This window comes from Loxodonta africana, chromosome 2 (genome assembly GCF_030014295.1).
Source record: "Loxodonta africana isolate mLoxAfr1 chromosome 2, mLoxAfr1.hap2, whole genome shotgun sequence".
NCBI classification, from domain to species: domain Eukaryota; kingdom Metazoa; phylum Chordata; class Mammalia; order Proboscidea; family Elephantidae; genus Loxodonta; species Loxodonta africana.
The window spans coordinates 124,597,491-124,622,730 of NC_087343.1; positions in this window are offsets into that span (position 1 = coordinate 124,597,491).

Genomic DNA, 25,240 nt, shown 5'->3' on the forward strand with positions numbered 1-25,240 from the left:
CCATCTGACTCCTCTGAGTCCTTCCCTGAGGACAAGCCAGGCTGGATTCTGGGATTCAGGGGAGCGGGGTCGGGGGCAAGGGGGACACACAGTAGTAACTAGCAGTAGAGCCCTGGGCAGAAGAGACCATGACCATTCAGGAGCATGGCTGAGGGCCCCAGACAGGGTCAATGTGTCCGTGACATGCAGCATAATCTGCCCGTCTCCCTCAGCAGGACTGCTGGAGATGGAAAGCTGAGTTATTAATTACTTTTTCTTATTAAAAATGTACTCGAGTAAAAGGAACATAGTCTAACTGTACAAAGATTAAGAAACAGAGATGAGCAAATAGAAAAAAAATTAAAGCCAAATGCAATACACCCCTGGCAAGTCATCAGGCTGTTAAAATGTTAGAGGCCTGGGTGGAAACACAGCTCTTCACTCCCATGTGCATATAACCAGGAGCTGTGTCCCATGCAGACACGGGCTGCATATAACCAGGACTTGCGTCCCACGCAGACATGGGCTGCATATAACCAGGACTTGGGTCCCACGCAGACACGGGCACTGGTCTCCATGTGTATGATGCCTCTGTTGGGACTGCTGTAAGCAGCAGTTTAGGCTTCCCAGGCCCCAGCTAGGAGCCTTTCCTCAGCCCTCAGGTCCCTCTGCCCAGGCACTGTGCAGAGGTTGGCATCTGAGAGACCAAAGGGCCTGGCTTGGCAGAACAGATGGAAAGAACTCTCTGGAGAGGTTTCCAAGCTGCAGGGGAGATCTAGACAAGGAAGCGCAAAGGGTCTTACAGACAGGATGACCAACTGCTCCCATTTGCTCAGGGACGTGGGACTTTCAGTGCTACAACTGAGAAAGCCCTGGGCTAGTCATTCTACTTGGAGGGCTACAGGCCCTTGTCCAACCTCTCCCTTCCTGTGTGGCCCACAAGTCCTCCTGCTGGGCCCTGGATTCCCTCAGGCCCTCAAGGACAAAGGCTCCCCTTTGGCCCCCCAAGGTTCCAGCCCAAGACCCATGAAAGAATGGGGGAGGGAGGGAGGAAGGGAATGAGGGAGAGCAAACAGGCCATCATCATCTGAGAATAAGGGCCAGCTGGGTTCTGGCTGGTCAGGGCAGCCAGGTATACACAGGTGCAGGGGCTCCAATACTTGCCTGCTGCCCACTCCAGCCTTGGAGCTACTTTAGACCTCAGTGTCTGAGTCCCCCAGCCTAGGCTTTGTCTCACCCCCTCCCCCTGAAGTGCAGGAACTCTGGGTGGAAGCGCTCAATTGCCCAGGCCTTCCACAGCCCAGGTGCACCCAGCCTTGCGATCTCCCTCCTCCATGTCCATACTCCTGGGCATTTCCTGCCTGACTCCTTCCTACCCTAAGACTGGGAGCAAGGGGTGGGGAAGAGGAGTCCAGGACAGGTTGAGCTGAGTGAGGAGCAGGTAGGTGGGAAGATACCTGGACAGAAAGGGCCTCCGAGACAGTGGCAGGCACACCCTGATTATAGTGGGCCTGCTGTCTGTGTCTGAGAGAGAGGAGGCTGGATACCAAAAAACCCATTGCCATCGCGTCTATTTCAACTCATAGTGACCCTATAGGACAGAGCAGAACTGCTCCAATGGGGAAGAGAGGCAGAAGAGTCAGAACCAGAGAGAAGAGATGGCATCATGAAAAAGACTTGACTAGCCATCGCTGGTTTTGAAGATGGAGAGGGCATGAGTCAAGTAATACAGGCAGCCTTGGAAAAGGCAAGGAAAAGGATTCTCCACTAGAGCTCCAGAAAGGAACATAGCTGGGCTGACACCTTAACTTTAGTTCAGTGAGGCCCATTTTGGATTTCTGGCCTCCAAAACTCTAAGATAACAGTTTTTTTTTTTTAATATTTTTTGTTATTGTTATTGTTGTTGAGAATATACACAGCAGAACCTACACCAATTCAACAATTTCTACGTGTTAATTCATTGACATTGATTACATTCTTTGGCTTGTGCAGCCATTCTCACCCTCCTTTTCCAATTGTTTCTCCTCCATTAACATAAACTCACTGCCCCCTAAATTTCCTATCTAATCTTTGGAGTTGTGGTTGTCAATTTGATCCCATATAGATAAACCTTAGAAGAGCACAATACTCAAGAGGTAGACATTCTTTACTAGTTAATCTAAGCTATTGTTTGGTTTTAAAGCTATTGTTTAAGGTTTAAAGTTTGAAGATTAATCTCAGTGCAATACATTCAGGGGTTCATCCAGCCTCCATGGCTACATAAAATCTGGATTCCAGGAAAAATGAAAATTCTGTTCTGCATTTTCCCCATTTTGATCAGGATTCTTCTACACAATCTTTGATCAAAATGTTCAGTAATGATAGACAGGGACCATCCAGTTCTGGTGTCATGGCAAAGGAGGCAGTTGTTCGTGGAGGCAATTAGCCACACATTCCATTTCCTCCTCCTATTCCTGACTCTTCTTCCTCTGTTGCTCCAGGCACATAAAGACCAATTGTTATACCTTGGATGGCTGCTTGCAAGCTCTGAAGATCCCAGGCACTATGCAATGAACTAGGGCATAGAACAGAAACACTAAACATGTTATTAGTTATTAACTGGGATGTCCCCATGAAACCATGACCCTAAACCTCCAAACCAAGGAACCAAATCTCATGAGGCATCTGGTTATACATAAGTAGCCTCAGCAGTTACTCTCTTTTTTTGTCATTGCTTTAAGTATATCTATCACTCAACTTTTGCCAATTCAACTTTTTACAGGTGTACAACTTATTGACAGCAGTTACATCAATCAGCTGTGCAACCCTCCCCCTCTTAATCAGTAAGATTTTTCCATCACCATAAATCAAAAGTCAGCACTCCATAAGCAATAACCCCCTTTTCCCCCTTCCCTCCCACCTTTGGTCTCTATGCATTTGCCTTTTCTTGTCTTTTTATATAAGTGAGGTCATACAATATTTGTCCTTTTGTGATTGACTTATGTCACTCAGCATAATGCCTTCAAGTTCCATCCATACTGTAGCATGCATCAAGACTCCACGTCTCCTACTGGCTGAGTAGTATTCCACTGTGTGTATGTGCCATATTTTGTCTAACCATTAATCCATTGATGGGCATTTAGGTTGTTTCTACTTTTTGGCTATTGTGAATAGTGTTGCAATGAACCCTGGTGTGCAAGTATCTGTTTCAGTCTATACTTTTAAGTCTTTTGGGTATATATCTAGGAGTAGAATTGCTGGGTCATATTTTTTTTTTTATGGTAGTTCTATTTTTAGGTTTTTTTGAGGAACTGTCACAGTTTTTTTTTCCCCACAACTGTATCACTTTGCATTCCCATCAGCAATGGATAATGACTCTAATTCCCCCACATCCTCACCAATATTTATTTAATTTTTTTCTTAGCCATCCTAGTGGGAGTCAAATGGTACCTCATCATGGTTTTGATTTGCATCTCTCTGATGGCTAACAACACTGACATCTTCTCATGTGTTTGGTGGCCATTTAAATATCCTCTTTGGTGAAATGTCTATTCAAGTCCTTTGTCCATTTTATGATTGGGTTATTTGTCTTTTTACTGTTGTCAAAGTTTTACATGTATTTTTTTGTTATTACATTCTTATCAGATACATGGTTTCCAAAGATATTCTCCCAGTCAGTAGCTTGTCTTTTCACTATTTTGATAAAGTCTTTTGATGAACAAAATTTTTAATTTTTATGAGGCCCTATTTATGTCATTGCTATTTGTGCTTTTATTATTATATTAAATAATCTATTGTTAAAAGCTAGGCCTGACAGCATTGCCTCTGCATTTTTTCTAAGAATTTTGCGGTTTTGTTTTCACATTTAGGTTTTTAATCAATTTTGAGAATTTGTTTTTGTGTATGGTGTGAGGCATGGGTCCTGTTTCATTTCAGAAAAAGGCACTTTGCCTTGCCTCTCCTACAGTCCCCTTAAACTGCTGCTCATTTAATTAACAGGGCAGTGTTCCGTGCAAACTGCCCTGATGCCCAGAGCAAGAAAAGCTTGAAAAGGATAAAAATCCAGCATCTTCCCACATGCCATTGTTTCTTGGGAATGAAAGAAAATTGACATTTGTTGGTTGTAATTAATAGAAAAATCCACATTTATACAGGGCTGCTACATATCCTATTTAAGGAGCCCTGGTGGTGCAGTGGTTAAGTGCTCTAGTGGCACAGCTGCTAACTGAAAGTTTGGTGATTTGAACCCATCAGCCACTATGCAGGAGAAAAATGTGGCAGTTTGTTTCTGCAAAGATTACAGCCTTCCAAACCCTATGGGGCTCTTCTTCTCTGCCCTGTAGGGTCGCTATGAGTCAGAATCAACTCGATGGCAACAGGTTGCATATCCTGTTCGGCTGTGTTTAGTTAGGTAATAGACTAATTCTTCATAAGGTTCTGTGTTGGCTCATGGGTGCCAACACAGAGTAACTGATTGAACCCTCAGCTCGCCAGCTTAATCCAAAGTTCTATTTTCTTTTACCCTTAAGAGGCAATCCTTAATGAATTAATTTCAAGCATGACAGCCCTCTTTTGCATCAGTGATGGTGGGCACAAATGCCAGGCAGGCCAAGGGGCTGAGGCAGCTAATAACCCATTCCAACTGGGTCTTCACTGGGGCTCTGGGTCATGCTCTGCAGGTGGAGGACATCCTTATGGCTCAAGTCACGGTTCCTCAGTTACTTCCTTCATCTAGCTTAACTTCTGTCATTCTCATCTTACTCTTTTAAAATCAGCTCATCTTTTTCTTTTAAATTAATTTTTACTGTGCTTTAAGTGAAAGTTTACAACTCAGGTCAGTCTCTGATACAAAAATTTACATACACCTTGCCATACACTCCTAATTGCTTTCCCTCCAATGAGACAGCACAGTTCTTCCCTCTACTCTCTCTACTCATGTCCATTTGGGTAGCTTCTGGCCCCCTCTGCCCTCTCATCCCGCCTCCAGACAGGAGATGCCGACATAGTCTCATGTGTCCACTTGATCCAAGAAGCTTGTTCTTCACCAGTATAATTTTTCATCCCCTATTCCAGTCCAATCCCTGTCTGAAGAGTTGGCTTTGGGAATGGTTCCTGTCCTGGGCTAACAGAAGGTCTGGGGGCCATGGCCTCTGAGGTCCCTCCAGTCCCAGTCTGACCATTAAGTCTGGTTTTTTTACGAGAACTTGGGGTCTGTGTCCCACTGCTCTCCTGCTCCCTCAGGGGTTCTCTTTTGAGTGCCCTGTCAGGGCAGTCATTGGTTGTGGCCGGGCACCATCTAGTTCTTCTGGTCTCAGGCTGATGTAGTCTCTGGTTTATATAGTCCTTTCTGTCTCTTAGGCTCATAATTACCTTGTGTCTTTTGGAGTTCTTCATTCTTCCTTGCTCCAGGTGGGTTGAGACCAATTGATGCATCTTCGATGGCTGCTTGCTAGCGTTTAAGACCCCAGACGCCACTCACTGAAGTAGGATGCAGAATGTTTTCTTAATAGATTTTATTATGCCAATTGACTTAGATGTCCCCTGAAACCATGGTCCTCAAACCCCCGCCCCTGCTACACTGGCCTTTGAAGTGTTCAGTTTATTCAGGAAATTTCTTTGCTTTTGGTTTAGTCCAGTTGTGTTGACCTCTCCTGTATTGTGTATTGTTTTTCCCTTCACCTAAAATAAAACTTATCTACAATCTAATTAGTGAATACCTCTCTCTTTCCCTCCCTCCCTCCCTCCCCCCTCTCATAACCATCAAAGAATATTTTCTTCTCTGTTTAAACTATTTCTCCAGTTGTTCTAATAGTGGTCTTATACAATATTTGTCCTTTTGCAATTTCACTCAGCATAATGTCTTCCAGATTTCTCCATGTTATGAAATGTTTCATGGATTCATCATTGTTCTTTATCGACGCGTAGTATTCCATTGTGTGAATATACCATAGTTTATCCATTCATCCGTTGATGGGCACCTTGGTTGCTTCTAACTTTTTGCTATTGTAAACAGTGCTGCAATGAACATGGGTGTGCGTGTATCTGTTCGTGTAAAGGCTCTTATTTCTCTAGGATATATTCCAAGGAGTGGGATTCCTGGATCGTATGGTTGTTGTATTTCTAGCTTTTTAAGGAAGCGACAAATCGATTTCCAAAGTGGTTGTACCATTTTACATTCCCACCAGCAATGTATAAGTGTTCCAGTCTCTCCACAACCTTTTCAACATTTATTATTATGTGTTTTTTGGATTAATGCCAGCCTTGTTAGAGTGAGATGGAATCTCACTGTAGTTTTGATTTGCATTTCTCTAATGGCTAGTGATCGCGAGTCTTCTTCACGTATCTGTTAGAGGCCTGAATGTCTTCTTTAGTGAAGTGCCTGTTCATATCCTTTGTGCATTTTTTAATTGGGTTATTTGTCTTTTTGTGGTTGAGTTTTAGCAGAATCATGAAGATTTTAGAGATCAGGGGCTGATCAGAAATGTCATGGCTAAAAACTTTTTCCCAGTCTGTAGGTAGTCTTTTTACTCTTTTGGTGAAGTCTCTGGATGAGCATAGGTGTTTGATTTTTAGGAGCTCCCAGTTATTTGGTTTCTCTTCTGCATTTTTAGTAATGTTTTGTAGACTGTTTATGCCATGTATTAGGGCTCCTAAGTCCCTATTTTTTCTTCCATGATCTTTATCGTTTTAGACTTTATGTTTAGGTCTTTGATCCATTTTGAGTTCATTTTTGTGCATGGTGTGAGGAATCGGTCTTGTTTTATTTCTTTGCAGATGGATATCCAGTTACGCCAGCACCATTTGTTAAAAAGACTGTCTTTTCCCCATGTAACTGATTTTGGGCCTTTGTCAAATATCAACTGCTCATATGTGGATGGATTTATGTCTGGATTCTCAATTCTGTTCCATTGGTCTATGAACCTGTTGTTGTACCAGGCTGTTTTGACTACTGTGGTGGTATAATAGGTTCTAAAATCAGGTCGAGTGAGGCCTCCCACTTTGTTCTTCTTTTTCAGTAATGCTTTGCTTATCTGGGGTCTCTTGCCTTTCTATATGAAATTGATGATTTGTTTCTCCATCTCATTAAAAAATGTTGTTGGAATTCGGATCGGAATTGCATTGTATCTATAGATGGGTTTTGGTAGCACAGACATCTTTACAATGGTAAGTCTTCCTATCCACGAGCAAGGTATGTTTTTCCACTTATGTAGGTTTCTCTTGGTTTCTTGCAGTAGTGTCTTGTAGTTTTCTTTGTATCGGTCTTTTACATCTCTGGTAAGATTTATTCCTAAGTATTTTATCTTCTTGGGGGCTACTGGAAATGGTATTGATTTGGTGATTTCCTCTTTGATGTTCTTTTTGTTGGTGTAGAGGAATCCAACTGATTTTTGTATGTTTATCTTGTATCCCGATACTCTGCTGAACTTTTCTATTAGTTTCAGTAGTTTTTTTGAGGATTCTTTAGGGTTTTCTGTGTATAAGATCATGTCATCTGCAAACAGAGATACTTTTGCTTCTTCCTTACCAATCTGGATACTCTTTATTTCTTTATAAGATAATAAATCTATGTTGTTTTAAGCTACTAGATTTGAGGTCATCTGTTACAGCAACAATGGGAAGCAATTATACTAGGGAACCACCAGAAGATGCACCTGCTGAAAATCCCTATGTCTTGGTTACCGTCAGCCTCACACAGCCCCACAGCCCCTCTGTGAAACACCCCGTTCCATTCTGAACGAAGCTGAGACTCGATCCCTGGGCAGAGAATGAGCCGTGGTAGCTTGGGTGGATCAAGGAGGGTGCCTTCAAGGACACTGCCTCTGCTGCACATCTCTATGGGGAAATAGCTACCTTCTGGAACCTACTCACCAAACCTCTAATGAGTTGCGGTACTGGCTCTGAGTTGTCCTGGAGGAGCTGCCTGAGGTCAGGTTCCCAAGGACAGTCAATCAGAGCCCCCAGGGCTTAGCTTAAGACATCCAGGGTGGGGTCCTGTGTCCCTCCACACATCCATAGTACCCACAAGCCCTGTCAGTCCTTGGCCTCACTAAGAGGATCCAGTTTGGCTTAGGAAAGGGACAAATGACTAGAGGGAAAAAAATTTTAGAGGAAAAAAGCACTGAGTTGGGTGCTAGCCAGATCTGCATTAAAGTCTCTGCTCTGCCACTCACTAGCTGTGTGGCCTCAAATAAGCCACTGGCCTCAGAACTTCTTGGACAGGAATTTTGTAGCCTCAGTTTCTGCACCTGTACAATGGGTGTAAAATTATTTGTCTTACCTGCCTCTCAGGGTATGATAACACATGAGAAAATGTGTGCAGCCTAGAGTGACATGATGTTATTAATAAACAATAATGGTAACAACCTCACAGGCTTCTTAATGGAGTAGATGATCACAGCATCCTGTGTGAGGAAAGGGAGGGTGAGTGCAGACTCATCAAAACTGCCTCACCCTCAGGCAAGAGGCTGCAGCCCGGCCAGGCGTGGAGAGAACCTGGCCACAGTCACCGCCTCGAAGCTCACACCGGACGCAAGAAGGAGCCACCCTGCAGATCCACAGGATGTCCTCCCAACCACCGCAGACTGGGGCTTTGTACTTTTTTGTTTAAGGAAAGAGTTTTCTAGAGTTTCTTCTACATTAAAAACAATGCTTCCTCATAAAACACTCCCGGTTTTACAGATACATAATTTTATCTGAAATGTGTACTGGGAGAAAAACATCAAAATATCATTAGTGACTATATTTCTTCTTTATATTTCTACAATTTAAAAATGCTCTATGATACTTGTAACTACTTTTACAGCCAGGAAAAATTACATATGTAACTTACATATATGAAAAGTGCTAGGGACTTTTGTGAGGCCACAAAACTGGGCTCGGGGAGTATTTGAGCTGGGTCCTGCACAGGCAGGATCCTGGTCCTTCCTGGTCTTGGCCCTGGCCCTTGCTGTATGACCTTGGAGATGCACTACTTTCCCTCCCAGGCCTCCGTCTGCCTGGTGACACAGACGGATGGCTGGACAAGATGCTCTCTAGGATTCTCTGCAGCTCAGTATTTACAGTCACATCCACTGCTGCTCCATGACCATTTTCCAGTGGTTCTTTTGAGCCCTGAGAGAAGTCCAAACTCCTTATTCAGGCCTTCAGGTTGCCAACCACCTCTGTCACCAGCCCCTGCTCCTCCCAGAACCAGCCCAGGGAGTCCCTTCATCACAGTCTGCACTTCTAGGAGCCCTGCTCTTCCAGCCTACCAACCTGCATGACGGGTGCTTCCCCTTGCCTCATGCATAACAATAGCTACCACTTACTCATTGTTAACTTCAGGAACACATCAAGAGTGCTCATTGAATCTCAGGCCACCAGACGCTGCACAGATGAAAATGTGAATAGTGCCCCCTGAAGCTGTGCAGTGTGGTGGCCCTATTTGATCCTATTGTGGCTCTAAGGGATATGCTGTTATCCACATTTCAGTGATAAAGATAACTGAGGCTCAAAAAAGGTCAAGTAACTCACCTATGGTCAAACAGTGGGTTTATGGCAGAGCGAGGACTTGATCCCTAGTCAGCTCACTCCAAATTCAGTATTTTTTTTCACTTCCCCAGTGATGTCTCCCTCGACAATTCTCCATTCTTACATTCCAATACCTGAGGGCAGGAAAGGTATATGGTGAGTTGCATATGCAGAGGACACCCAATGAACACCTGGTGATGGAGGCATTGATTACAGTGAGTTCAGTCAGGATTACTGTTATGGCCTAAATTATGTCCACCAAAAACACGTATTGTAAATCCTAACCCCTGTAGTGGTTATAATCCCATTTGGGAATGCGTTTTCTTTGTTATGTTAATGTGTCTTATGTCAATCTATTTTGAGGTATAAAAGAAATTTAACAAGCAAGCAGGAGACCAGAGATGGGGGAAGATAGGTGCCATGGCACAGGAAGATCACCAAGGAGCCAAGGGATAGAAGCTGAAGAGACAAGGACCGTCTCCCAGTGCTGACAGAGAGGGAAAGCCATCCCCTAGAACTGGTACCCTGAACTGGGGCTTCTAGCCTCCTAAACTATGCAAAAATAAATATCTGTTTTTTAAAGCCACCCACTTGTATTTCTGTTATAGCAGCACTAGATGACTAAGACAGTTACCATTCAATCAACAGGTCTTTCCAAAGTGTCTGGAAGCTCTGTTCGCTGCTGAATTCTGGCACCTAGCAGCGTCTGGCACATGGTATGTGCTTGGTATGTGACACAGAACCTACGAATGCTTGTCTATTCTAACAATATATAACAACAAAGCAAATAATAATGGGTGTACCATTTATGGAGCACCTACTGTATGCCAGCTATCTCATGGAACTTCCAGGACAGTGGAGGAGAAGCATAAGATTGGTGGCAAGGGCTAAAACTCAGAGTTTTCCATAAAAACAGTGTTTATGTAAGGCCATAAGAACACCAAAGAAAAAGATATGGTCAGCGGCAACCCTGAACCTTTCCTACTCGTGCCAGGGGCCAGGTCAGCAACTGTTGCCATTACAACTTGAAAACACTGACTGCCAAAGCAGGAGCACAAATTTTCCATCTGCATCTGTGGTTCTGCCTGCCCAGACCACACCTGGATTCTTTTTTGGCTCTCCTGACTGGATGTTCAGTTGTTTCAGGAGGTAGCATATGATCAAGAACCGATGGTACCGAAGGAAGAAGTCCAAGCTGCACTGAAGGCACTGGCGAAAAACAAGGCACCAGGAATTGACAGAATGCCAATTGAGATGTTTCAATAAACAGGTGCAGTGCTCAAAGTGCATATTCGTCTATGCCAAGAAATTTGGAAGACGCTACCTGGCCAATAGACTAAAAGAGATTCATACTTACACCTATTCTAAAGAAAGGTGCTCCAACTGAATGCAGAAATTAATGAACAATATTGTTAATATTGCACACAAGTAAAATTTTGCTGAAGATCATTCAAAAGCAGTTGTAACAGTACCTTGACAGAGAACTGTTAGAAATTCAAGCTGGACTCAGAACAGAATGTGGAATGAGAGATATCATTACTGATGTCAGATGGATCATGGCTGAAAGCAGAGAATACAGAAAGGTGTTTATCTATGTTTTACTGACTATGCAAAAAGCATTCGATTGTGTGGTTCATAACAAATTATGGATAACATTTCAAAGAATGAGAACTCCAGAACACTTAATTGTGCTCATGAGGAACCTGTACATAGACCAAGAGGCAGTCGTTCGAACAGAACAAAGGAATACTGCATGGTTTAAAGTCAGGAAAGGTGTGTGTCAAGGTTGTATCCTTTCACCATACTTATTCGATCTGTATGTTGAGCAAATAATCGGAGACGGTGGACTATATTAAGAAGAATGGGGCATCAAGACTGGAGGAAGATTCATTAACAACCTGTGTTATGCAGAGGACACAACCTTGCTTGCTGAAAGCGAAGATGACTTGAAGCACTTATGATGAAGATTAAAGACCACAGCCTTCATTATGGATTACACCTTGTCTTAGTCAACTAGTGCTGCCATAACAGAAATACTACAAGTGGGTGGCTTGAACAAAGAGAAATTTATTTTATCACAGTCTAGTAGGTTATAAGTCCAAATTCAGCGCACTGGCTCCAGGAAAAGGCTTTCCTCTCTCTGTCGGCTCTGGAGGAAGGTCCTTGTCCTCAATCCTCCCCTGGCCGAGAAGCTTCTTGGGCTCAGGGACCCCATGTCCAAAGGATGTGCTCAGCTCCTGGTGCTGCTTTCTTGGTGGTATGAGGCCCCCTCTTTCTGCTTGCTTCCCTTTCCTTTTATCTCTTGAGAGAGAAAAGGTGGTGCAGGCCACACCCCAGGGAAACTCCCTTTATCTTGGGTCAGGGAGGTGACCTGAGTAAGGGTGGTGTTACAATTCTACCCTAATCCTCTCAACATAAAATTACAATCACAAAATGGATGGCAACCACACAATACTGGGAATCATGGCCTAACCAAGTCAATACACACATTTTGGGGGGGACGTAATTTAATCCACGACATTCCACCTTTGGCCCCCCAAAAATCACATCCTTGCAACCTGCAAAACATATTCACCCCATCATATCACAGCAGAAGTCTTAACTCCAAGTCCAAAATCCCCAAAATTCCTCTTCGTCTGTGAAATCTAGAATACAAGTTATCTGCTTCCAAGGGTACAATGGCAGAACAGGCACAAGATAGAGATTTCCATTACAAATGGAAGAAACTGGGAGGAAAAGAAGGCAAAACAGGCACCAAGCAAGTCAGTAGAACACATTACATTAGCCCTCAAAGCTCTGAAAATAAACCCCTGTTCTCTGAAACAATTTACACAATAACCCTGCCCTCTAGCCTCTAGGTGTTGGCCACTCTCCGGATTCTGAGTGGAGGCCCCTTGGCCCTGGCCTTCAGCTCCGCCTTCCAGGCCCACTGGGACAGGAACTCTGCTCCCTTGGCTTTAGATGCACCATTCTCGTAGCCCATCTGAGTGGCAACTCCACCCTTAGAAACACCAGAGGCCAGGGCTCCACCCTTTGAAACCCCTCAGGTCATGGCCATACCTTTTGAGACTGAGGCAGCTCAGCTTCTTGTGTTCCTTGTCTCTTCAGTTTCTGTTTCCTGGTATCTTGGCCTCTCGGCTCCTCAGGCCTCACACCTGCATCTGCCCTGCTGGAGCAAGTGTTTCAAAGCTCAATAGTTCCACCAATAAGTGCCCAGAGGCACCCCACCCTGTCAGGAAGCCTCCTGGGCACAGGCACTCAGCTCTCTTGCTCTGTGGGTCGGCTCCAGCGCCATGTTGTGCTGGTCTCCTGATTCTGTTGCTTCTGGTTCTCTGCTGTTGCTGCTTCTCTGCCGCTGCAGGTTCTCTGCTGTGCTGGTCCTCTGCCACTGTCACAACTCTATCCATTCACAGTTTCAAAACCGCTTTCACATCTTAGGTATCTGTTAGAGCAGCAGAAACCCTGGTGGCATAGTGGTTAAGTGCTATGGCTGCTAACCAAAGGGTCATTAGTTCAAATCCGCCAGGTGCTCCTTGGAAACTCTATGGGGCAGTTCTACTCTGTCCTATAGGGTCACTATCCATTGGAATCAACTCGACGGCACTGGGTTTTGGTTGGGTTAGAGTAGCACCCCACTCATGGTACCAAATTCTGTCTTAGTCATCTAGTGCTGCCACAACAGAAATACTACAAGTGGATGGATTTAACAAAGAGAAATCTATTTTCTCACAGTCTAGTAGGTTACAAGTCCAAATTCAGGGCACTGGCTCCAGGCGAAGGCTTTCTCTCTCCATCAGCTCTGGAGGAAGTTCCTTGTCCTCAATCTTCCCTTGGTCGAGGAGCTTCTCAGGCACAGGGACCCCATGTCCAAAGGATGAGCTCTGCTCCTGGTGCTGCTTTCTTGGTGGTATGAGTTCTCCATTCTCTGCTTGCTTCCCTTTCCTTTTATCTCTTGAGAGAGAAAAGGTGGTGCAGGCCACATCCCAAGGAAACTCCCTTTATCTTGGGTCAGGGAGGTGACCAGAGTAAGGGTGGTGTTACAATCCTACCCTAATCCTCTCAACATAAAATTACAATCACAAAATGGGTGACAACCACACAATACTGGGAATCATGGCCTAACCAAGTTAATACACACATTTTTTGGGACACATAATTTAATCTATGACACACCTCAACATAAAGAAAACAAAAATCCTCACAACTGGACCAATAAGCAACATCATGATAAACAGAGAAAAGGCTGAAGTTGTCAAGGATTTCATTTTACTTGGATCCACAATCCCCATGGAAGCAGCAGTCAAGAAATCAAATGATGCATTGCACTGGGCAAAGCTGCTACAAGAGACCTCTTTAAAATGTTAAAGAGGAAAGATGTCACTTTAAGGACTAAGGTGCACCTGACCCAAGCCATGGTATTTTCAATCGTCTCATATACATGTGAAAGCTGGACAATGAATACGGAAGACCAAAGGAGAATTGATGCCTTTGAATTATGGTGTTGGTGGAGGATATACCATGGACTGCCAGAAGAATGAACAAATGTGTCTTGGAAGAAGTACAGCCAGAATGCTCCTCAGAAGCGAGGATGGCAAGACTTCTTCTCATGTACTTTGGACATGTTATCAGGAAGGATCAGTCTATGGAGAAACGACTTCATGCTTGGTAAAGTAGAGGGTCAGCAAAAAGGAGGAAAACCCTAAATGAGATGGACTGACACAGTTGCTGCAACAATGGGCTGAACCATAACAATGATCATGAGGATGGCGCAGCACTGGGCAGTGTTTTGTTCTGTTGTACATAGGGTCGCTATGAGCGGGAATGGACTCATCAGCACCTAACGACCACCACCACCAGACTGGATAACCAATACTCTGAGGGCCATAAGATGAAGAGCTGTGGTAACTGGTCATGTTCAGCTTGCAGAAGATAAAGGAAGGTCACCTTTAACATCTGACAGGCCATCCTTTGTAAGAAGGGCCAGTGGGCAACAGTCCTGGGCACCCAGAGGAAGCCTGGTCCAGCTGCAGGGCTATCTAGTGATAGACAAGGCCCTCCAGAGGAACAGGGAGCCTAGTGGGCTGCCTCTTCAGCAGTGTCCTGATGAGCCCTTACTCTCCTCACTCTACAAATGCTTAGAACTGTCTTCCATGGCTCATTCTAGGCAAGGGGCATAAAGATGAATAAAACAAGGTCTGCAGTCTTAGAGCCCTGGTGGCATAGTGGTTAGGAGCTTGGCTGCTAACCAAAAGGCTGGCAGTTCAAATCCACCAGCCACTCCTTGGAAACCCTATGGGGCAGTTCTACTCTGCCTATGGGGTCGCTATGAATCAGACGCAACTATGGACCTAACAGCAACCCTTAGAGAATACCGTCCTCTAGGGGAAGGAGGCAGGGAAACCTCATCCTGTGGCCTTGGATTCCTTATTATGCATGCTGTAGGTGTCCTGTCTTGGCCGCTTCTGAGGGCCATTTTCTTCCTTTTATATTGAAGGGGTCAAACATATGGAGATAATGAACAAATATAGGCATCCCTGAAGACGGGGATCCTAGGAATGGGAAGTCTAACCGAATCAGCTCTATATGGGGGCCAAGGGTGCTGGGTCCCTGCTGGTCATTTGCAAGTATCTCTCTGCCCCTTAAGATGCCCTGAAGTCCAGATAGTCCTTGGCCATGGTGTCTTCCAGCCCCTGTTCCCATGATCACTAGTCAATGTTCCCTGGCTGTAGTGACATGCCAAAGGATGTCCTCCAATCTAAACTCCATAATGGGCTTTATCTTCTGTTTCTTCCAAGGCTCCTCAGTCTGCAGTAACAGGTGTAGTTTAGCAAGCAATGTGGCACTCTTCTGTGCCACCCAGGTGTCCCTCCAGCACAATCAGTGGTATGCCTTTGTCAGCCAGTTTGGGTCAGAGATGTTCCCCACAACAGGAAACAATGGCAGAAGGAGATGAGGGGAGAAGACATCATGGCAGAGGAGAGTGCCTGGCAGCTTGGTGAGTACGCTTCCAAAGGATGCATGGTATGTGGCAGAGCTCATGCTGCTGCCCTGTCGAACCGGCCCTGAGCTCAGGTCTATTCACGACTATTTAGTGCTGTAGTAGATTCACTTAATGTGCCCATACACTTTTGATTTTTTATTGTGAAACAATAATTATGCAGAAAAATGTGTTAAATATGTTTGGTTTAACAAATAATCATACAGCAAATATCTGTAAACCTACTACCTGGGTCAAGAAATAAGACAATGCCAGCACTCCCAAAGCCTCCCGTGTGACCCCCTCTAATGACAACCTCAACCATCCACTGTGGTCATGACTAAATTGACTTTCATGATAATAATTTCTGTGCTTTTTACGGTTTTACCTCCTCTGCATGCATTCTTAAACAATACAGTCCAGTTTGCCAGGTGTTAATTCTTTATGAAAGGAATCATACTGTATGTATTCTTTTGTGTCTCTCACTCAACATAATGTTGATGAGTATCTCATGTTATTGCAAGTAGCTGTAGTTCATTTTCATTGCAGAACTTTTGTGCAATTTGTTTGCATTCTGAGGTTGACGGACATGTGGGCTCTTTGTGGTACCATGTGGATATTCTTCTGGTGCATGTCTTCTGGTACACATGGTAAGAGTTGGGTTAGGGCAGATTCTGAGGAGTGGGATTGCTGGATTATAGGGCATGTGTATTTTCATCTTTACCAGATCACTTATTTTTAATTCTGTGGTCACACACCAGCATTGTCTGGAGCAGGGGAAATGAGCTATGCCTGACTTTACAGTCTGACCGGCCCACCTTCTGTCCTCAGACCTCGTCCCCTTCAGCCCAGCCAGCCCTGCCCGCTCCAGCACCCACAGGCTGGGGCCCACTCAGCGGGCTCCTCTCTGGCTTCCCTACCTCGGTGATGCAGAGTTGGGTGTGGGTAGGAGGAGGCTGAGAAAGAGGAAGTGGAAACGAAGTATGAGGGCCACAGAGAAGTCCAGTCCACAACCTCAATGCTTCAGCAGCACACTCCATGAGAGAAGAACGTGTAAGCTGTCTGCGGAGCACGCCTTGCAGGCAGCAAGCCCACTGTGCCACAGTGTGCTCTGGACAAGTACCACTTTGCGCCGCTGTTGTGTTGTTGTTAGGTGCTATTGAGTCAGTTCCGATTCACAGCGACCCCCCGTACAACCAAAAGAAACACTGCCCGGTTCGGCGCCATCCTCACAATTGTTGCCATGTTTGAGCCTTTGTTGCAGCCACCGTGTCAATTCATCTCACTGAGGGTCTTGCTCTTTTTCAATGACCCTCTACTTTACCAAGCATGATGTCCTTCTCCAGGGACTGGTCCCTCCTGATAACATGCCCAAAGTATGTGAGACGAAGTTTTGCCATCCTCCCTCCCAAGGAGCATTCTGACTGTACTTCTTCCAAGACAGATATGTTTGTTTTTCTGGCAGTCCGTGGTACATTCAATATTCTTTGCCAACACCACAATGCAAAGGCATCAGTTCTTCTTTGATCTTCCTTCTATAAGTCATTGCATGTAATCCTCACCCCACCCTTGTGAGGTAGGTATTATCATCCCCATGTTACTGACGAAGAAACCGAGGCAGAGACATTAAGTAACTGGCAACACAGAAGAATGGTTAATAACGTGGGATCTGGACTGCCTGGGCTTAAACTGTGACTTCTCCACTCATTAGCAATGTAACCTTGGGCCAATTACCTGACTTCCCTTTGCCTACGTTTCTTCATCTGTAAAACAGGGCTAACTGGCTCTCAGGGTAGTTGAAAGAGTTAAAAGAGATAGCCTGTTGAAGGATCTGGTACAAAACAGAAGCATGCAGACTATGAAATGCTAACCACTGTGGAGTTCCAAGGTTACACAGCCAGGGCATGGGGCGGGGGGGCCTCATCCTAGCAAGCTGGGACCAGGTCACCAAGATAAGAGTGCTTGTTCAGTGCTGTGTGAGAACTCAGTCAGCCAAGTGCTGGCTGGGTGGACTCTAAAACGTAGGCACCCAGGCAGTCCTGCCACAGTGGCACTTTGTCCACCTTTGCCCAGAGCTATCTTGGGCTGCCTCAAAGGGCAGTGATTCCTAATCAAGGAGCAGCTGGACTTCTGCACATGTGCAGGCTTCAGTTCAGCTTCAGAGAGGCAGCGCAGGCCTTTGGAAGGCTGCATTGGTGGGCGGCGGCAATGCTAGCCAATGGGCAGCAAAGCCTGTTGCTAAGGTCACTGCAAACCTTATTTGGTGACATTAGGCTGACCCTGCATTCACCTCTGAGAACCCTGGGAAATGCCAACCACAGACGTGAAATGAACGTCTCAAAACCACAACTGCATTTCCTTTGAGAAAAGATTCGGCTCTTCTCCCCTCCAGCCTGCTGCCTCTCTCAGGCTGGAGGCCTTTTGTACAATGGCTTGCAGCCTCAAGAGAGAAGAGCCTGAAGGGTTGTTGGCTACACACCAGTCCTGGGCAGATCCAGCAGGGAGAGGGCAGGGGCTACTGCTCAGGTGGCCCCAGAGCCCAGTGAGGACCTCAAAGGCTTCTGCTCTCACCCTGGCCACTGCCAACGCCTACCCAGGCCTCCCCAGACTCACACATACCCTGAGAGTATGCTCCTGGCCCCACTTCCTGCAGCCTTGAAGCAGGGGCCCTATAGCTGGCTTGTGTGAGGAAGATTCGTGGCACGCAGGGAGGAAGTGGGCCTGCCCTGTCCCTCACCATCTGCACCGGCCGCATGGCTTGGGTGCAGCCTACAGTTCAAACGGTCGGAGGTTTCAGTTTTTCACCTCCCTAGGTGCTTCTTCTAACCAAACCAAACCTGTTGCCATGGGGTGGATTCCCACTCATAGCGACCCTATAGGACAGAGTAGAAATGCTCCACCGTCTAGCTTAACATGAAATAAGTAAAACTGTCACCCACTCCAGACAAATGTGGGAGGGAAGCTGTGCTTTTAAAATTTCAGTAATACTGCCCTTTCTTCACACTGATACAGCACCTTGCAGTCTGGGGGCTGCACTCACATCCACAACTTCCTTGGATTCTTATTACCGGCTAAGGAATTAATACCTAACATTGGTTGAGCCCTCACCGTGTGCCAGGAACATGAATTAACTCATAGAATCCACTATACTTGTTCTGATTTTATAGAAAACTGAGGCAAAGAGAAATTGAGTAATTGGCTCAAGGTTTCACAGCTCATGAATGACAGAACTGGGATTTTATCCCAGATGACTTAATTCCAAAGTCAGCCCTTTTGTTTTCTAGGTTATATTGTCTTTCATGGCAAGTAGGACAAAACAATCCCATTTACAGATGAGAAAAGTGAAGCTCAGAAGACTCAAAGGGTGGTATGGGGCCTGAAGTCTGGGCGGTTTCCCCTGTCCACATCTCTTCTCAGAGTACTGCCCACCAGCTCCCACCATCTGCCACCCCCTTTTTTAATCACTGTCATGCCCCCACCCCCAGCTCGTCTCCTCCTGACCCACAGGTTCAAAGTGGCCTTTCTTTTCTTTGGCAGGCCAAGGAGCAAGTGTCCCTGCCTGTCCAGAAGAGGCTATGTGAGGTCCATCTGTGCAGGTAAGGGGGCTAAGCAGACGCCCCATGTCCTCTGCTGAGCCTGCTGCCCTCAGGAAGTGCCTACACAGGCTGGGGTCCAGAAATTCGGGCAGCAGAGCTGGGGCACCTCTCCATTGCATACTCACTGAGGGTGCTCTGAGGGGTAGGGCCGGGGTCCGCATACTGTGGAGTCCCAGATATAGACCCCTTGCTGGAGCACTGTTCTTTCTCTTGGGCTTTTCAGCCCTGACCTCGCTCATTGAACACTATTCTTTGTGCACCTACCATGTGCGAGGCACTATTCTAGGCGCTGGGGCTACAACAGTGAACAACACAGACCAGGTTCCTGGCCTCAAAGAGTTCAGTTCCAGTGAGGGAGACAGGCAAACAATTAGGCAAAGAATCACACAGATATCTGAAAAATAAAGGATGCTATGAAAGGGTGCAACTTCAGGGGTCTTAATCTAGGAATGAGCGTGTGGGGTTGCAGGGTAAGGGCAGCTGTCCCCTGAGGAAGAGACATTTCAGGGGAGACAGCAGAGGGACAGGGTGGAATTAGCAGGTGGGACCTCTCCTGGCCAGCTCCCATTGTCCTCCTCCCCTGCATTCCAGTCCCTTCTTGAAATCTGCAGCTTCCCTGAAAGCTGCTCTGCTGTTATCCTCAAAGCTGCTCAAAGGGTGCCTTTTCTGGCAGCTGCTTCTGGTGTTTGTACCCGGATAAGCACAAACTCGTGCGTGCGTGCGTGTGTGTGTGTGTGTGTTTGTGTGTAGAGGGGACTAGAAGGAGAGTATTCAAGATTTTTGACCTTTGATCTTCTCATTATTTGAGAAAGCACCTCATTTCCTCATCAAAGTCCTGGGTGTGCATGTGGGGGAGCCCCAGCAGGCCAAGAGGGTATAGGTGGCTGATAGGATAAGGAGCTGCTGGTACCTTTCTAAATAGTTTTATAGTTCTCAACATCAGCATTCTGGGACTGGACAGCCAGCTGGGCAGCCTTACAGGAAGCCGGCGCAAGGCTATACCCTATGCAGGCCTATGGCAGCGCCCCCACCCCCCCTCCACCGCCACCTGGCTAAGTGGCTGCAAATGCTGCCCCGCACTCCCCAGCCAACTGCCAGGCTGCTGACCAGGACACACGAGCTGCCTCTCAGAACAGGCTTCTCCTTCTTCCCCCCTTTCTTTCTCCCTTGGGGACTCTCCGGGTGGGAAAGAAACCCCAGAAAACTGAGGCAAAGAGAAATTAAGTAATTGGCTCAAGGCTACACAGCTCATGAATGACAGAGCTGGGATTTCATCCCAGAGGACTCAATTCCAAAGTCAGCCCTTTTGTTGTGAGGCTGTGATTTCCAGTTTCATTTTCTAGTTTCAAATTAGACGCAGCTCGGCCAGCTCTCCACTCCCCTTGCCTCAGGGCACCATAGAGGGAGCTGAAGGGCAGGGAAAAAAATGTTCCAGCCAGCACTCTGCTCCCTTGGGGCTCTCAGAGGGCAGTTACTATCAGAACCCCTTGGTGGGGAAAGAGGGTGTTAAAATGCAGATTCCTGGCTGCCAGTCTCTGAGGCTGTATGTACGTTTGGGCCACTGGGATGATGCTGATGTGGCCTCTGGACCCCGCTTTGGCAGTCACAGACTAAAACCAAACCAAACCCACTGCCATCAAGTCCATTTGACTCATAGTGACCCCATGTGACAGAGTAGAACTGCACCATGGGATTTCTGAGGCTGTAATCTTTACAGAAGCAGACTGCCACATCTTTCTCCTGTAGAGCAGCTGGTGGGTTTGAACCACTGATCATTTGGCTAGCAGCAGAGCGCTTTAACCATTGTGCCACCAGGGCTCCTTAGTCATTGCCTAAGAGAGTATCAAAACAGCCAGAGCACACCTCAGGCACAACCCTCACCAAGGCACTTTCTAAAGACAAATGCTCAAGAAAATGCCCCTTAGCTCAGCTTTCCCTTCCCCCTTCTTCACCTGGTGGTGGAGGGCTCTCACTTATCAGTTCCTGGCAGCTAGAGGTCTACAGGGAGCCCAGGCTTGGGTCTTCACACAGGGTTCTCCCTCATACTCCCCAAACTTCCTTTAAAATGCTAATTTGTAACAGGCATTAATAGAAGCAAAATAAGAAAGAACAATTCTATTAAAAGCCCTCAGGTCTTTTTACTCTGTCTCTTGCTCCATTTATTTGTAATTTATAACCTAATTTCCAAAAGGATTTAAGAACAACTTTATCAGTTTTATCCCCTCCCCCTGCCATTGTGTGTGTGTGTGTGTGGGTGTGGGTGTGTGTGTGCATGCGTGTGTGTGTGTGTGTGTCTGGGAGGATAGTCTTCCAACGTACTACTGCCCTGGTTTGACCTTGGAGGGAGCAGGTGGGCAGGTCCCCAGCCTGGCAGATGTAGACCCTGCCTAATCTCTAGGGCAAATTTGTTCTTTAGTGTTTCAAGTATCAGTTTTTGATCAATCATTAATCAAAGTTGTAATAAAAAGATAATCTTGTCAGGAATGGGCTGTAAAGCTCCTGGATGAAACTTTAAACAAACCCTTCTGTGGAGGCCTCAAAGCGGGCCAAGATAGGGCCGTGTATTCTGTGGCTGGATCTGGAAACAAATGAAGGGTTACCCATCTCTAATCAGGGGGCATGAACATGAACTTCAGTCACCTGAGTGCCTGTAGCCTCTCACTTTACCTCTTGCTGTCAATGAAACTGGCCACTCCCTGGCTCCAGGACCAGGTGGCAAAGCTGGGGAGGGAGGCTGTAGCTGGGCCCAAATGTGGGGCCTAGGGGCCCCAGTCTAGGTCTGGGGCCAGGACTGGTGGCAATGGAAGCCTCAGGGCCCGAAGAGGCTATGCCGTGGAGGGAGCTACTGGTGGTTTGGCTCATATCTGGTGCAGGGTAGGGGGGTGGTGCCTGAGACAGAGGAGGAGGCACACTTCTCTTGGGAGGAAGACAGGAAGGGCCTACTCCTCCCCACAGCCCAGCAGGGTCGGAGGCTGTGGGGCCCTCCAGCTCTTTGGGGCATGAGGTCACAGGCCCTTTACAGGTAGGAGAAGCTAAACCTAAGAGCTTGAATCCGCTCAGATAAGGGTGATTTATTCCTGCACCCAGGTATAAGAAGCAAGGGGACCAGGGCAGGGTGGGGGAGCCTGGGCCTAGCACAGCCCAGGCCAAAGGACTGCGGGGCTGTCAGAAACCTTAGCAGGAGCCGCAACAAGGACTGTGCTTCCCAGAGAGCTGACATGCTTTGTGGTTGTATCTAATATGGGAATTACACAAGAAGGTGTGAGGGGCACTAACTGCTCTCCCGAACCCCTCCCCACATATTCCTTGGGCCTGCTCTGGGCACCACATTTTCAGACACAAGGGTGAAATGGACATTTTCAGGAAAGTGCAACCCTGACAATACAGGGGAGTGAAATCAGCTGTGAGAAAACATTCAAAGGCCTGACATTCAGAACAGGGATGGACTTGCTCTGTATGGCTCTGGGGGAGGAGGAGCAGCACCAATGGGAGCAGTAGAGAGAGATGTGAGGAGACACTTCCTATAAGTCCAATGTGGTCTCCAAAGATTTATAAATAATAAATCTGAATTATTATCTATAATAATTTATACTTTATAATATATATTTATAAAAGTGATATTTAATAATATAGTATTATAAAATATAATTATAATATACTTATATATAATAATTTATACATAAGTCCTATTATATATAATAAATATAGATATATAAAATATTTTTTTTTTGAGAGAGAGAATGAGAAAGGAACTGAAAGTCCTGAGATTATCTTTTTATTGCAACTTTGATTAATGATTGATCAAAAACTGATACTCAAAACACTAAAGAATACAAATTTTAACAGTGGCTGTCTCTACCTGGTAAGATTACAGATGATTTTAATTTTTTTTCCCTTGTGCTCACCAGTATTTTGTAAAATTTCCATAATACATCCAAATTACTTTTATAACAAAAAAAAAGAAAAAGGCTATTTAAGAAAAAGAAGGCAGTAAATTCTCAGGCCTGAAGATGTTCAGATGCAGGCTGGGTGCGTCTTGGCAGGGACCTTCACTCACCCACTGAGCTCCTCCCGCAGGCTGGCTCCGTGCCAGGCAGGGGGCTTCGAGGTGAGTGTGGCCCAGTCTCTGCCCTCGCTCAGGGTTCAGCCTTGGTGGGCTGTAGGTGTTGAGCATGGAGGGCTGCTGCAGGCCGGGATGGGCACCCTGCTATGCCCCTCTATGTCTATACATGCCTCTGACATAGAGGAGGTGGCATGTGAGCGCAGCTGTGAGGGATGAGCAGACGGCGCGGGTACGCTGGTGCCGAGGCAAAGGCCTGCCTGGTACTGTTGGGCTGTGGCAGCACTTAGCACAACCGCCATGGGGTAAGCATTTGTTAATGATTTACATCTGTCTTCCCTGCTGGATTAAAAGCTTCATGAGAGCAGGGCCGGGTGGTCTCCTTCACCATTGAATCCCCACCGTGCCAGCACAGGCAGTTGTTCAGTAAATACTTGCTCAGTAAATGTTGGTTGAGGAGGAGAGAGGAGACGCCTCTTTCCAGAGGCTTGGCTGTGAGGGGCAGCAACACGGCTGTACTCCATAGGGGAGCAGGGATTAAATAGATGAAGGAGATGGGGGCATGTCAAAAGCTGCTCAGCAGGGGTCAGAGAGGGAGGGTCTGAAGACCCAGGTCACAGAGAATGGAAGGACAAGACATGTGGGTAAGGGGCCAGAAGAAGAGGAATCTCTTTTTCAATGAGTCTGAGATGGCTAATATAAAAAGGATAGAAAATACCAATTGTTGGCAAGGCTGTGAAGCAACTGGAACTCTTATACACTTCTGGGAAGAGTGCTATTCCTGTTATTATTTCTGGCCTCAGACAGCATTCTGGTCACTGGCTGATTCAGGCTACCACTTAGGCCAGTCAGGAACCCCAACATCTGCACTTGGACTATCAGGTGTGCTTTGTGCCTGGAGCAATCTCAGAGGTGGGCCTGAATCCCCAGGACATGGCACAACTGTTGAGTCCAAAGTTGGCTCTGTGCCCACCAATCCAAAATGTCAACTTTGCCCACGTGCCTCCTTGCCTCTCATCTCATGGCACACAGCTGGCAAGACTTCAGTCGACAGAAGGTGGACCCTGCTCCTTTCAAAGAGTACATGGAACTGGCACTGACGAGCCAGCCCCTCCCATTGAGCCCCAGCCATCTAGTGTTCAGGGCCATCCTGGCTCTGCCTGTGGTACCTTCATGCGCACCCAGTTCAGGCACTAGCATCCTTGCCCCAGGTCAGTAGACCAATGCCAGCTCCACTGCACAGAGGTCCCTGCCAACCATGCGCATGACCTGTGTGCCAAACACAGAGCCCACACAGGGCAGCTCTGTCTGACACCTACACCGCTCAAGTCTGTGGAAAGAAAAATGCTGACTCTATGTGTGGTCTGTAGTTTTACTGCATCTTCCTCCTCAAGTTGGAATATGCTGTCACTGGGATTACCAAATGCCTCTTTGCTCACTGTGTGTGTGCTGGGGATGGGGGGGTGGGGGTGGGGTGGGGGGTGGGGGACAGCACAGAGAAGTACCCAGCAGTCTCTGGGACAAGGTTACAGTCCAGAGGTACGGGGAAGATGAGCACAGATGATGCAATGGGGACTCAATACAAGGCAGCATGTAATCAGAAGCTGCACTGTACAGTTCTCTAGTGCTGCAGGAGCTCAGAAGAATGAGTGGTCAAGAAGGGGTGGGTGGCCAGGGGAGGTCCTGGAGCAGGGCCCCCAAGGTAGGGTGCAGAGTCTAGAGGAGAGGGCAGAGGAGACCATCACAGGCGAGGGAAACAACAGCTGGGACCTGGATACAACCCACAGAGCCCAAGGACTGACCAGGGCTCGACCCAGGAGGAAGAGCCCTACTGGCTGCTCTCCAACCCAGGAGAAAGGCCTCCCTAGCCCCAACCAGGTCCTTGGAACACACGCTCCACTGTCCCCAGCCTGACACAACCCCCACATGAGTTGTGTCCCATTCACACTGGTCTAGAAACCGGGAAGTACCTGGCATGAGGCCTTTCCACTTTCTCCACATGACTGCCCAGGGCTCCTGGGGGACCTGCAAGGGGCCATTTTTATGGTCAGGAAATGTCTGTGGCAGCTGTGGACACCACAGGCCCTCCCTGGGCCCTTCTAAAGTGGAGGCCACATTCCCAAAGATTCCCAACTGCCT